The sequence below is a fragment of the Cavia porcellus genome, unplaced genomic scaffold (genome assembly GCF_034190915.1).
Source record: "Cavia porcellus strain 051 isolate PalLab524CR breed Dunkin Hartley unplaced genomic scaffold, mCavPor4.1 scaffold_6, whole genome shotgun sequence".
NCBI classification, from domain to species: Eukaryota; Metazoa; Chordata; class Mammalia; order Rodentia; family Caviidae; genus Cavia; species Cavia porcellus.
The window spans coordinates 22,350,921-22,362,880 of record NW_026947489.1 but is presented as its reverse complement, the minus strand read 5'-3'; the positions used below and the strand labels follow the sequence as shown (position 1 = coordinate 22,362,880).

At 45.0% G+C, this 11,960-nt stretch overlaps 1 long non-coding RNA gene across 1 annotated transcript; it reads left to right on the top strand.

Moving 5' to 3' along the window:
- Window positions 1–2,064: 2,064 nt before the first annotated feature.
- LOC134476383 (uncharacterized) lies at window positions 2,065–11,170 on the top strand. The gene is made up of 2 exons (XR_010047972.1): window positions 2,065–2,451; window positions 6,225–11,170. It is a non-coding gene; the product is annotated as an uncharacterized LOC134476383 (long non-coding RNA).
- The last annotated feature ends 790 nt before the right edge of the window (window positions 11,171–11,960 follow it).

The window sequence follows — 11,960 nt, the reverse complement described above, 5'->3', positions numbered from 1 at the left end:
ATTTATTTATTTATTTTTAAATTTTATTTTGAAAGTATACAACAGAACAAGTCAGAATAAAGCCAACTAAGATCGTACAGTGATATTGGTACAGAACTTCACAGCGGGTTACCGGGATAACAGTAATAGGTATCACAGTATATTTTGTTATCTTTATAATAGTTGTTCTTTCAATCACGTATATCAAAATGAGTGAAATATAGAACACTATAGAACTTATCAAAACAGAATATTGAATAGAGCATTACCATTAATCAGAAAAGAGCAAAACAGTAATAAAAATATTTGCCTTCAAAGAAACGGTAGAAGGAAGTCCCCCTTATTTGCTATGGTCAACCTACCAGGAGACGCTCAGATTTCTGGTTCCCATTTGCTAATGGGCGGGGGAGAGAAGGAGGATAGGGGAAGTGGGATATTTGACTCTAGGCCACTAGCAGTAGGTTCACTATTGCTAAGCAGGGAGGGAGGATGGTCATTTCTTTTTTTGGTCTTTTTCCTTTTTATGGGTACCAGGAATTGAACTCACGACTGCCTGCTTGCAAGGCAGGTGCTTATGCCACTGAGCTAAATCCCCAGCCCCGGTCATTGGTTTTCACAGTGTCCTCAGTTCCAACATGGCACGGATCTCAGGAGACACTGCTGGTTCTCCCCCTGGAAGGGCTGCAGTCTGCCACCCTGCCTCCACTTACCAGGGAGGGGAGGTGCTAGCTTGGCTTCCCAGAGTCCTAAGTTCCAACATTAGCCCTGTATTTATACACCTGGAGGTTGCTGACTACTTCAACCCCTCCGCCTGGCGACTGGTTGGCCTGGCTGGCCTGGGCACCTTGTGTTTCCCCGAGCTGGGACAGCTTGTTCCTGTGGCTCGCCTGGGGCTCTCCATGTTCTCAGGGCTGGCCCTGCTTTCACAGCTCCCCATAGTAGCTCACTCACACATCCGGGACTTGTGCGGGAGGGAACAGCACAGTGTGAATTGGGATCTGATCTCCCCTGCAAGGCCAGAGGAGAGATTTGGGGTTGAGATGTTGTGGATGAGCAAGAATCAGCCAGTCCACGAAGGAAAGAGCTGGATGACAGAGGCCCAGGACGGGTCCCAGACGTGGGGAGCGCAGGGGAAGGGAGAAGAACTGGAGGGAATCCATTTCCATCTCTGCCGTGTCCTCCCCTGCCTCATCCTAGGGGCTCTCAGCACCTCTGTCCCCCTGGACCCTGCGCTGCGTGGCCTGGCGCTTGCCTGTCCCTCCTGCATCCCCAGCGTGTGTCCCACAGAGGTCACTGCAGCCGGATGCACCCTCTGCCTTGTCTTTCCTGAAATCACCACGGAGGGCTGCTGCGGGGTGTTACTTCCAGAATCCCAGCCCCAGAAGCCTCCCCGAGCCCCCCTGAGATCTGCTTTCCCTGGGATCACTGATTACCATTATGTGGGTTCCCTGTCACCGTCACCAACACGGCAGATTGTAGGGTTAGAAAATATAACTCTCACTTGGGTAGAAAAAAATATAGATATAATACAAATTGTTCTCCCCTCCCCAACTTATTTAAAAGGACTCAGCTAAGACAAGGGCCCTGAACAGAGCCTAAGTGTTTGACCGGGCTGTGAAAACGGTGCAGCTGGCAGATCGTGCGGCCTTTCTTTATGCCGATAAGGAAATCCAGCAAAGAGCTCTGATTAGCTGACTGAGTTGAAGCAAGTTCCCAGGAGCACTGAGTTTAACTCTTCCCTGTTCTGCATCCCGGACGCAACTTCCTCCTTCATAGTCCCCCCACTCCACAGGCTGGGAGTGTCCAGCCTGGACCATGCGGATGCAGGGGGCTTCGTGCACGCCGCAGCGCCCATCTGCAATGGCACCCTCAACTTCCTACTCTGAGCCGCCTGCACGCCTGGAACGGGCATTCTCACGCGAAACTGGGTGACATAAGACATACGCGCATCAAAAAAGGGGGGGGGCTGGGGATTTAGCTCAGTGGCATAAGCACCTGCCTTGCAAGCAGGCGGTCGTAAGTTCGATCCCTGGTACTGATAAAAAGGGGGAAAAAAAAAAAAAAAGACATACGCGCATCGTGCTCAACCAATATCGGGTGTGCTTACATTTTAAGACTTTATTACCGTACAAGACACATTGCTGTTCATCTCCTCAAAATACTCCCCTCCCTCATCTTATCCCCTCATTCTGCACTCTCCGAAGCAGCTCTGAAAGTCCTCTCTCACCAGTGTCTGAAGTTGTGCTCAATGTGCCGGCTGGACTAAAACCATTTCCCTTTTGTGGTTATTTTGACTTTGGGGAAGGGCCAGAGTCATACCATAGCAGATCTGGCCAGTGCGGTAGGCAAGGACGGACTGTCGCGTGTGAACGTGGGCCTTTCTATCGCGTGGCACTCGGCAGCAGCACTCACTGCAAAGACACTCAGCAAAGAGGACTTCAGAGCTGTTCGGAAACTGGCAAGAACCACGGGGTGAGTGTGTTAGAGGAGAGAAGGAAGACTGGAGGGCTCTCATGACAATGTGTCTTACTGTAGTACGTTTTTAAAATTTACACACACCTATTTTCCAGTCACCCCTGTATCTGTCTTCTGAAGTAGCAAATAACATCATGAACTATTTTTCTTTCCCTCCTTTTCTTTGTCCTGTCTCTCTGTCTCTCTCTGTCTCTGTCTCTCTCTGTCTCTGTCTCTCTCTGTCTCTCTCTCTCTCTGTCTCTCTCTCTCTCTCTCTCTCTCTCTCTCTCTCTCTCTCTCTCTCTCGGTCTCTCTCTGTATTTACTCTGAGAATTTCTGAGCAGGGAGGAAGTGGTTCAATCTGCTCCTCTCAGCAGCTGCTGGTTTTTAGAATAAAGAAGAGCCTCTGCCTCACGTCTGATTCAGATGCAATGCGAGGCATACTTTTATCCACAACATCCAAATTTAAACACTCCTCTTCTCTCCTGCAAATCCTCTTCGTCCTTAATCCTCTTCCTCCATAATAGTGTAGGAAAGAACTTAGCTTTACAAGATGTTTTGGTTAGATCTGCAGGAGGAGCGTAAGTGATAGTTAAGGGACTTTGAGGAGGGGACAAGCTGACGTGGACACCTACCTGACTACAGCTTGGAACCTTCTGTGTGACGGGGACACCCAGGTCAGAAGGGCCACATGCTGGGGCATGTGTGTGTGTGTGTGTGTGTGTGTGTGTGTGTGTGTGTGTCTTTTTTAGACAGGGTCTCCTATGTACTTCAGGCTGGCCTTGAGTCATTTTCTAGCCCAGTCTGGTTTTGAATTTGCAGTGATCCTCTTGCCTCAGATTCCCAAATGCTGGGATTACAGGCATGCATCGCCATGCCAGCTATTATTTGGATTTTTGAACCAAAATCTATTAGCCCAGACTGGCCTCAAATTCATGATCCCCCTGTTTTGGCCTCCTGAGTGCTGGGATTACAGGCATGCATGAATACACCCAGCAGGGTTACTAATTTCATTAATATTTTCAAAAGTCTAAATTTTTATTTTCTTTGTTTTTGTTGGTTTTCTATGTCTGCTCCTCTTTTTATTATTTCTCTTTTTCTGGTCACTCTGAATTTAAATTGTTCTTTTTCTAGCTATTTAAGGTGAAAAATTGGACCACTGAGACTTTTTCTTTTAGAATATAAGCAATGAAGACTATAAGTTTCCCTGTAAATTAGCTTTACCTGCATCCCATATTTTCTTATGTTATCATTATCTTTTAGTGCAAGATATTTTTATTCATTCATTCTTTCTTTTTGGTGTTTTCGACAGAGTCTCAGCATGTAGTCCAGGCTGATCTTGAACTCACTGTGTAGTCCAGGCTGTCCGCAGACTCCTTGGTGATCCTCCTGCCTCTGCCTCCAGGGTGCTCAGATTGCAGGGGTACACTACCACATCCGGGTAGTGCAATATATTTAAATCTTCTTTGGGCTGTGAGTTGGCTTGTATGCTGTCTAACTTTCAGACACATGGGACCCTATCACAGGCCTCATGTGGGGCTTTCCGAATACATGGATTTCTTTACGTTACTAAATATAACTTCATGGTGGTCAGAGAACATAACCTATTAGGTGTCAGCTTTATAATACATATTGATTTATTTATAGTCCAGCACACAGTCTCCCATGGCAAATGTCCCGTGTGTCTTTGAAAAGTGCATTCTGCAATTATTGGACCTAGTGTTTCCTAAGTGTGACCAGGGTCAGGATAGTTACCAAGTCTTCTATGTATCCTTACTGGTTCTTCCTTTCTTGCTCTATCTGTAGGTTTGCCTAGTTATCTGTTTAGTTCTGTTAGTTTTTGGCTCATATATTCAGTGAAGTTTTGGTTTCATTTTTTGTAGTGCTAGGAATGGAGCCCTGGGCCTTGTGCGTGTGAGGCCTGTGTTTTATCCTGAGTTGCATCCCCAGCACCTTTCCTCTGCTATGGACTGAATCATAGCCTCCCACAAAAGTTTTATCTTAGGGGCTGGGGATTTAGCTCAGCAGCATAGGCGCCTGCCTTGCAAGCAGGCAGTCATGAGTTTGATCCCCGGTACCAGTAAAAAAAAAAAAAAAAAGTTTTATTTTGCGGTCCTAACCCCAAGCACTTTGGGGCATGATCGTACTGAAGATAGATTCTTGACACTGGTAATTAGGTAAAAATGAGGTCATAGGGTGAGGTTTAGTACAGTACTACTGCTCTCCTTAGAACAGGAAATCTTGACACAGAAACCAACAGAGGGAAGATAATGTGAAGTCACAGGGAGAAGATCAATTTGGAAAGAACAGCCCTGCTAACTTCATTGTCTCAAAGCTCCAAACTTCAAAACTATGAGAAAATTAATTTTCATTGATGAAGCCACCCAGTCTGTAGCACGTTGTCATAGCCACCCTGGAATACTAATACAGCTATAAGTGTACACATTTAGAACTGTTTGGTCCATAGACAAAAAAAAAAAAAAAAGCTGGGCACGGTGGCTCACGCCTGTGGTCCCAGCACTAGGGAGGCCGAGGCAGGAGGATCATTGCAAGTTCAAGACCAGCCTGGGCTACAAAGTGAGCTCAAGGCCAGCCTGAACTGCATAGGGAGACTCTGTCTCGAAAAGAAAAGAGAAAAGGAAAGGAAAGAAAAGAAAAAGAAAGAATTGTTTGGCCTTCTTGGTGACTTGGCCCTTTTATCTGTATGAATTTTTCTCCTTCTATCTATAGTACCCCTAATCTTAAACTTGCTTTATTGGATCTTAATATAACCATACCAGCTTTCATATTTGTTCCTGTGCTTTCTGTATTTGTTCTCACTATCTGTACATTTCAGCTGCATTATGTATATATTTATTTCCCTCTCCTTTTACTTTCATTTAATCTTCCTCTCTATATTTAAAGTAAGTCTCTTAAGATAAAGTAGATTTGGGTTATTTTTATCCAGTTTGATAATCTCTCTCCTTTAACTGAAATGTCAAATCCATTTATAGCTAATGTAATGACTGATATGCTTGAATTAATCTGCCCATCCCACTATTTATTTTCTGCTTCTCCCACCTGTTTCTTGTTCTTTATTTTTCCTTTGCTGCCTTCAATTAATTGAATATTTTTAGTAGCCTATTCTATTTCCTCTATTAGTTTTTTTAGCTCCAACTTTTTATATGACATTGAAAGTCTAGCTTTAGGTGATTATAAGATTCACCCTTCATGTATCACATTCTGCTTAGATCAGTTTATACCAATTACTATATTTATAACTTACAAAAGAGTAATTCCACCTACTCCATCTTTGTGCCGTTACGTCGGGTATTTTACCTTTACACTTTTTTGTACTGGGGGCCGAACCGAGGCCTTCCCACTGAGCTGCATCTCTAGTCATTTTATTTCATTTTAGGTTTATCGTAGGTCTCACTCTGTCACTAAGTCACCCAAGGATCAAATTTGTGATCTTCCTGCCTCAGCCTCCCAAAGTGCTGGGAGTACAGTCATGTGCCACCACACCTAGCCTTTTACACTCATAAACCTATAGTAAATAATTGTTATTTTTCCTTGCAATAGTCAGTGTTCTTTTAAAGTAATTACAGAAAAAGTAACAAATATACATGGTCTTTTGTATCTACTCGTCGGTAAACTTTTCATTCCTCCTGTAGTTCTGGGTTTTTTTCTGGTACCTGCTCTTCAGCTGATGAATAACCCTTGGCACTTCTTGCAGCACAGGTCTGATGAGGATGAATCTTTTTGCCTTCTGTTTATCTGTAAGTGCCTGTTCTTCGTGTTGTAACTTCCAGAACTGTGGCTGCACGTGAGCAGAGCCAACAAGAAAGGCCGTGCAAGTTTGTGCGAGTTTGTACCGTCCCGGTGTGTCTGCCAGAGTGAGGCACTGTTTTCTTTCTCTGGAGAGATGCAACGTGAGAAAATTGTAATTATAACCAGGTGGGTGGCCAGTACTTCAGAGCACAATGGATTTTCACAGCCAGTTTGGATCGGCAAAATGTCTTTGTTTTGCAAACCCTCTTGGACTGAATAAAAACTTAAAACGGAGACCAAGCACCATTCCACAGCGGCCAGGAAGAATGAAACTGCGACCAGCAGCCCCGGGGACTGCTCCTGGCCAGCATAAGTGGCTGCAGTGGTTATTTCCGCAGCATCTCTGGGTTTTAGGTTTACTTCTTTCCTTCTGTCAAGGGCAAAGCTGCAAGCGCCCCCACGTACCTCCACACTCCTCTCCTGCCTGCATCGGAGCAGAAGTGCTTTTGCAGGGAAGGTTTCGAGGCCAGAGGTCCTCCCAGTAGATTTCTGGAGGTTTCTTCCTGGCCAGTGCTGATGTATATCCCATCTTTAGGCTGTAGCAGCAGCATGGCTCACCTGGGATGGCTGGCTTCTTGGTCCAGTTCCTGAAAGCAAATATTGAGACCAGAATTGTGTGCAAAGCATTTGTTCAGGAAGTGCTCCCAGGAGAAACAATTAAAGGAACGGGGAAAGAAGCAGAGGGAGGGAAAGAAGCCAGGCCAGGGTGTGAGGCTGGCCAGGGCCCAGCCTCTGCCTGACGCGGAGGCGTTTGTCCCACCTCGCACACTGGCACCCGCATAGGCAATGCCACAACAGTCCTGCTTCCTCTGGGCATGGGGGTGCAAAGCGGCCCGGGGACCCCTGAGCAGGCACAGCCACAAGAGCTCAGTGCGTGAAGCCCTGGGCTCAGCCCCCAGCGCTAAGGAAAAAAAAGAGAAAGAACCACAGAGCACAGAGGCTGAAGATAACAGTGCAGAATGGGGAAAGGGCCGAAGGTGTGCGGGGAGCCTGGCGCGTGTGCAGCGGCAGGACTTGGCCGGAGGCTCTGCAAGAAGCCCCGAGGGTGCTTTGCCCTGATTCAGTGGGCTGTGGTCTAATATGTGATTTCACTTAAGTGGGTTCCCTGGGAGCATACAGGAAAGTGTGACAGGCAGATCCATTAATGCTCCAAGATGAGAAAAATCTAACCTCTGATAGGGATGCGTGTTATACTTGTAGGAACTCGAGATAAGATCTAGGCCATCTGAAGCAGGCTTCTGTACACATCGGGGCCATTTCAGTCCTCACCACCCTATAAATCATTTTCCCACTCACCTATGCTGAATCTGTTGGGAAAGTCTTAGTAAGTCTCAGAGGATCCGCAGACTTTCTTTCCTGTTTGGCCTATGAAGTCTATATCTAGTTGGATAGCAGGGATATTTCAGATCTAATAATGAAAACAATTAATAACTCCTTGGTGATGACAGTGTATCAGACTTTTATTTATTTATTTATTTATTTTTTACCTCAACTTGTGAGAATGGATGTAACAGACTTTTATATGGTGGCACTTTTATGCATCTGTGAACATACATTTCTTTCTTTCTTTTTTTTTTACCGGTACCAGGGATCGAACTCACGACCACGGGCTTGCAAGGCAGGTGCTTATGCTGCTGAGCTAAATCCCCAGCCCCCAGTACATTTCTATTTATGTAGTCAACAGCTTTTCATTTGGATGAAATTAACCGGAATCACAGGGCATGGTGGCACATGCTTGTAATCCCAGCACTTGGAGGCAGAGACAGGAGGATCGCTGCAAGTTTGAGGCCTACATGGGCTGCAAAGTGAATTCAAAGCCAGCCTGCACTGCACAGCTAGACCCTATCCAAAAAAAAAAAAAAAAAAGAATAATAATAATACTGTTGTAAATATCCTTCCACTATATGCTTAAAATGACATATATGACAGTGCTCTAGCCCACAGTGGGACGCACAGGAACATGTCAGCAGCATATAATGAGTAATCAAACCCTTCCCCTCATCATTGCCCATACTCAGGTGAGCCAGGTACTAATCAGGTGAGCAAGGTGAGGGAGAAGACTCTTGGGCGCCACCAAGTGTCCATCCTGGGAAAATCTACTCTGAATGAGTCTAAAAGCATCAGCAGCTACCCAAGTTCTTCCTGCGTTTGAAAACTCGTCTGCTTTTGTAGCATGAAGCTAAAAACAAGGCCATGGCCCAAAAGTGAATAAAATGACTTCAGTAGCTAAGGATATTTTAAAAGATTGTTTTATCGAGGAGCTTTAGTTTTATACCAAAGTTAAAGAGGTAATTACCAAATTAACTCATAGGCAATGATCAAAAAATTCACTGAATGTTTAAATTAAAAATTTAAAGATTATGACAGCAAAGGACCCACTTGCCATATTCCCCCTCAAAATACTTTTTTTGCAAACACACTCATCCCATTGTTCTTGCCACTTTCTGAAGCAGTTCTGAAAGTCCTGTTTCTTGAGTGTCTTTTCATGGCTGCCTTGTGTCCTGAATGGAGTAAAAACATTTATGGTGATTTCTATCACATAAAATGATCACACTGTGTCCTCGCCCACCTTACTCATCAGCTCTGGCACTGTGGAACTTCTGGCTCTTCCTGCAAATCAAAATGACCATGAAAGGTCAGCGTTTCGAATCAGTGCAGGCCACGGAGCAGCCACACCAGTACAACTAAAGACAAGAAAGAGAGGTTCCAGAACTGCTTTGGAACATGGCAAGAACGATGGGATTCGCGTATCTGAAAAAAGGGTAACTGTTTGAGGTGAAGGAGAGGGTTTTGTTTGTTCTTTTGGTCTTTTTTGTTTTTATCGGTACCAGGGATTGAACTCACGACCGCCTGCTTTCAAGGCAGGCACTTATGCCGCTGAGCTAAACCCCCAGCCCCTAGGGAGAGGGTTTTAAGGGGAGGTTAGCAGAAATGTATAACACATTTTTTGAAAATTAACTACTCGCTGTCTTTTTCAATCGCCCCGTGTGTACCCCTTGCCCCCCAATGCCCACCTCCTCCATCGTCACCACCCTCCACCACAGTGCAGCCCTCCACAACATCACCCCCCCCCAAGTCCAACTTCACACTGAGATTCACTCTCTGGAGTGGGATGTAGCTCAGCGGTACAGCGCTTACCTGGCATCGTGTGGGAAACCCTGGTTCAACCCCCAGTTCTGGAGCAGGGGGAGAAAGAATTAAGAAGAAGGGAAAAAACCTCTTTTAGCACTGTACAGTCTGTGGACAAATATGCACAACATATGATCACCACAAGTATTTTCCCTACCCTAAAAATCCTCTGTCCTCTGCCTGCTCCTTCCTCCTCCCTGCTAGGAAACACTGATCTCCAGAGTTTTGCCTTCTCCAAACTGTCATATAATTGCAATTGTACAATACTCAGCTTTTACAGATTGGCTTCTTTCACTTAGAAATATGCCTTTATGTTTCCTCCATGCTTTTCATGGCTTGAGAGTTTATTCCCCTAGCACTCAACACTATCTCACCTGCTGGGTGGACTGCAGCTTTTTTATCCACTCACCTATGGAAGGACATCTTGGTGCCTCGTAAGCTTTGTCAATTTAGAATAAAGCTGTTATAAATACCCAGGTGTCAGTTTGTTTGTTTCTCTGTTGCAGGTTTCTTATATGGACATAAGTGTTCAACTCCTTTGGATAAATACCGAGGAATCCCATTGCTCGGTTTTATGGTAGGAGTGTGTTTGGTTTCATAGGAGACTGCTGAACAGTCTTCCAGAATAACGATGCCATTTTGCATTCCCAGCGGCAATGAATGAGAGTCCCTGTTGCTTAACATCCTTGCTGGCATTGGGAGTTGTCACTGGATCTTTTTTGTGTTTTGTTTTGAGATGGGGTCTCACTATGTTTTCTAAGCTGCTCTTGAGCTCACTATGTAGCCTAGGCTCACCTCGAGCTTTCAGCAATCCTCCTGCCTCAGCTTTCTAAGTGCTGGGATTCCAGGTGTGCACCACCGCACCTGCCAAATAGTCTGAATCCTGGAGGTTCTAATCGGTGTGGAGTGGGGTCTCATTATTATTTAATTAGCATCCCTCTTATGGCATAGAATGTGGACCACATTTCCCTGTGTTTCCTTGCCATGTCTGTCAAGATCTTCAAGCCATTTTTAATCAGATTTTTTTTTTTGTACCAGGGATCAAACTCACAACTGCACGCTTGCCAGGCAGGCACTTACACCACTGAGCTAAATCCCCAGATTGTTTTCTTATTGTTGGTTTTAAGAGCTCTTTGTATATTATGAATGAGAATCCATTTTGAGATATGTTTTTTTGCAAATATTTTATTCCAGACTGTGGCTTGTCTTTCCATTCTCTCAAGAGTGTCTTTCATGGAGTATATTTTTTTAAAAATTTATTTTAGGGAGAAAAAAACTCCACAAAATTTCAAAACAAGATAATAGGAGAGTAACAATGATTAATACATTACATACTATTATCTTTAAATTAGTTACTCAGACTTCAAGATGCAGGCATTTAATTTTCATGGAGTAGATTTTTTTTTTTTTAAAGCCATGTTGCCCTGAAAGAGAAAAACTGTACAAAAGAGCTTTTTTTTTTAAACTTCGTCCTTTTGAAACTGCCTGGCTCTGTAACTGCTTCATGGCTTTGTGATTACTTTTCTGACCCCTGTAACCCATGAGTGAACATGCAAGACGCCAGATTCTACCACTGCACCAAGCTTCACAAACTGATGATCATCCATCTACTCTTGTAACCAATGATCTCTCACCTGCAAGCTGGTCACAAGAACTGCCAGGCTGCTGTGTCTCGCCTTTGTACCTTTTGCTCGTGCATTATATAAAAGCCCTAAACCACTAGAGATCAGGGCCTGATACTCTGGGAATGATCCGGATCCGTGCCTGAAAATGTAAATAAATCTGCTTCCAAATTCTGGATGTTGTTTTGGTGTTTCTGTTTACCTTTGCAATCCAGGCTGGTCTTGGACTCCTGAAGTCAAGAGATCCTCCCACCTCAGCCTCCCAACTAGCTGGAACAAGCAGGTACAAGCAGAGCAGAAAGGCTTAACTTTATCAAAGTCCACCTAGTTAATTCTTTCATAGATCATGCCTGTGGTGTTATTTCTAAGAAGTCCTCAAACCCATGCCACAATATTTTCATACGGACCATCACAAGGCTTCCAAAGAACATACTTGTTAACCACAGATAACTCACTAATCCAAAGACATGTGGGGATCTATTTCTTCTCACTGCTTTTCCATAAATATTAACGATCCAGACATTATAGCTGGAATCAATGAAAATATTGACAGATGTATTGGAAGGGCACATGTGTCAATGAAAGCAGTCCATTCCCCAACCGCATGGCCTGTCAGATGACACAGAGGCGCGTCCTGCTGCCTCACACCCTGAAACCACACCCAGGCCCTGCTGCACAGTGGCAGTAGGGACCCCAGAGACCACTGGGGGTCCTGCCAGGTAGAGGAGCTGAATTTTACTTTTCAGGAGGGCTGGACTGATGGGCAACACTCCTGAGAGGGGAGCCAGGAAGAAAACAGAAGGGCCCTCCTCCAGGATGGGTGTCCCCGTCATGGGACGCAGGCTGGTGGCATGTCAGATGTCACCAGCATGAGGACAGTTCCAACAGGCAGTGGGGGGCTGCTCCATTTGCCCGGCCAAGGTAATTGTTCTTAATGGATAGGGAGGGAAAAGGGGTTCAAGTGAG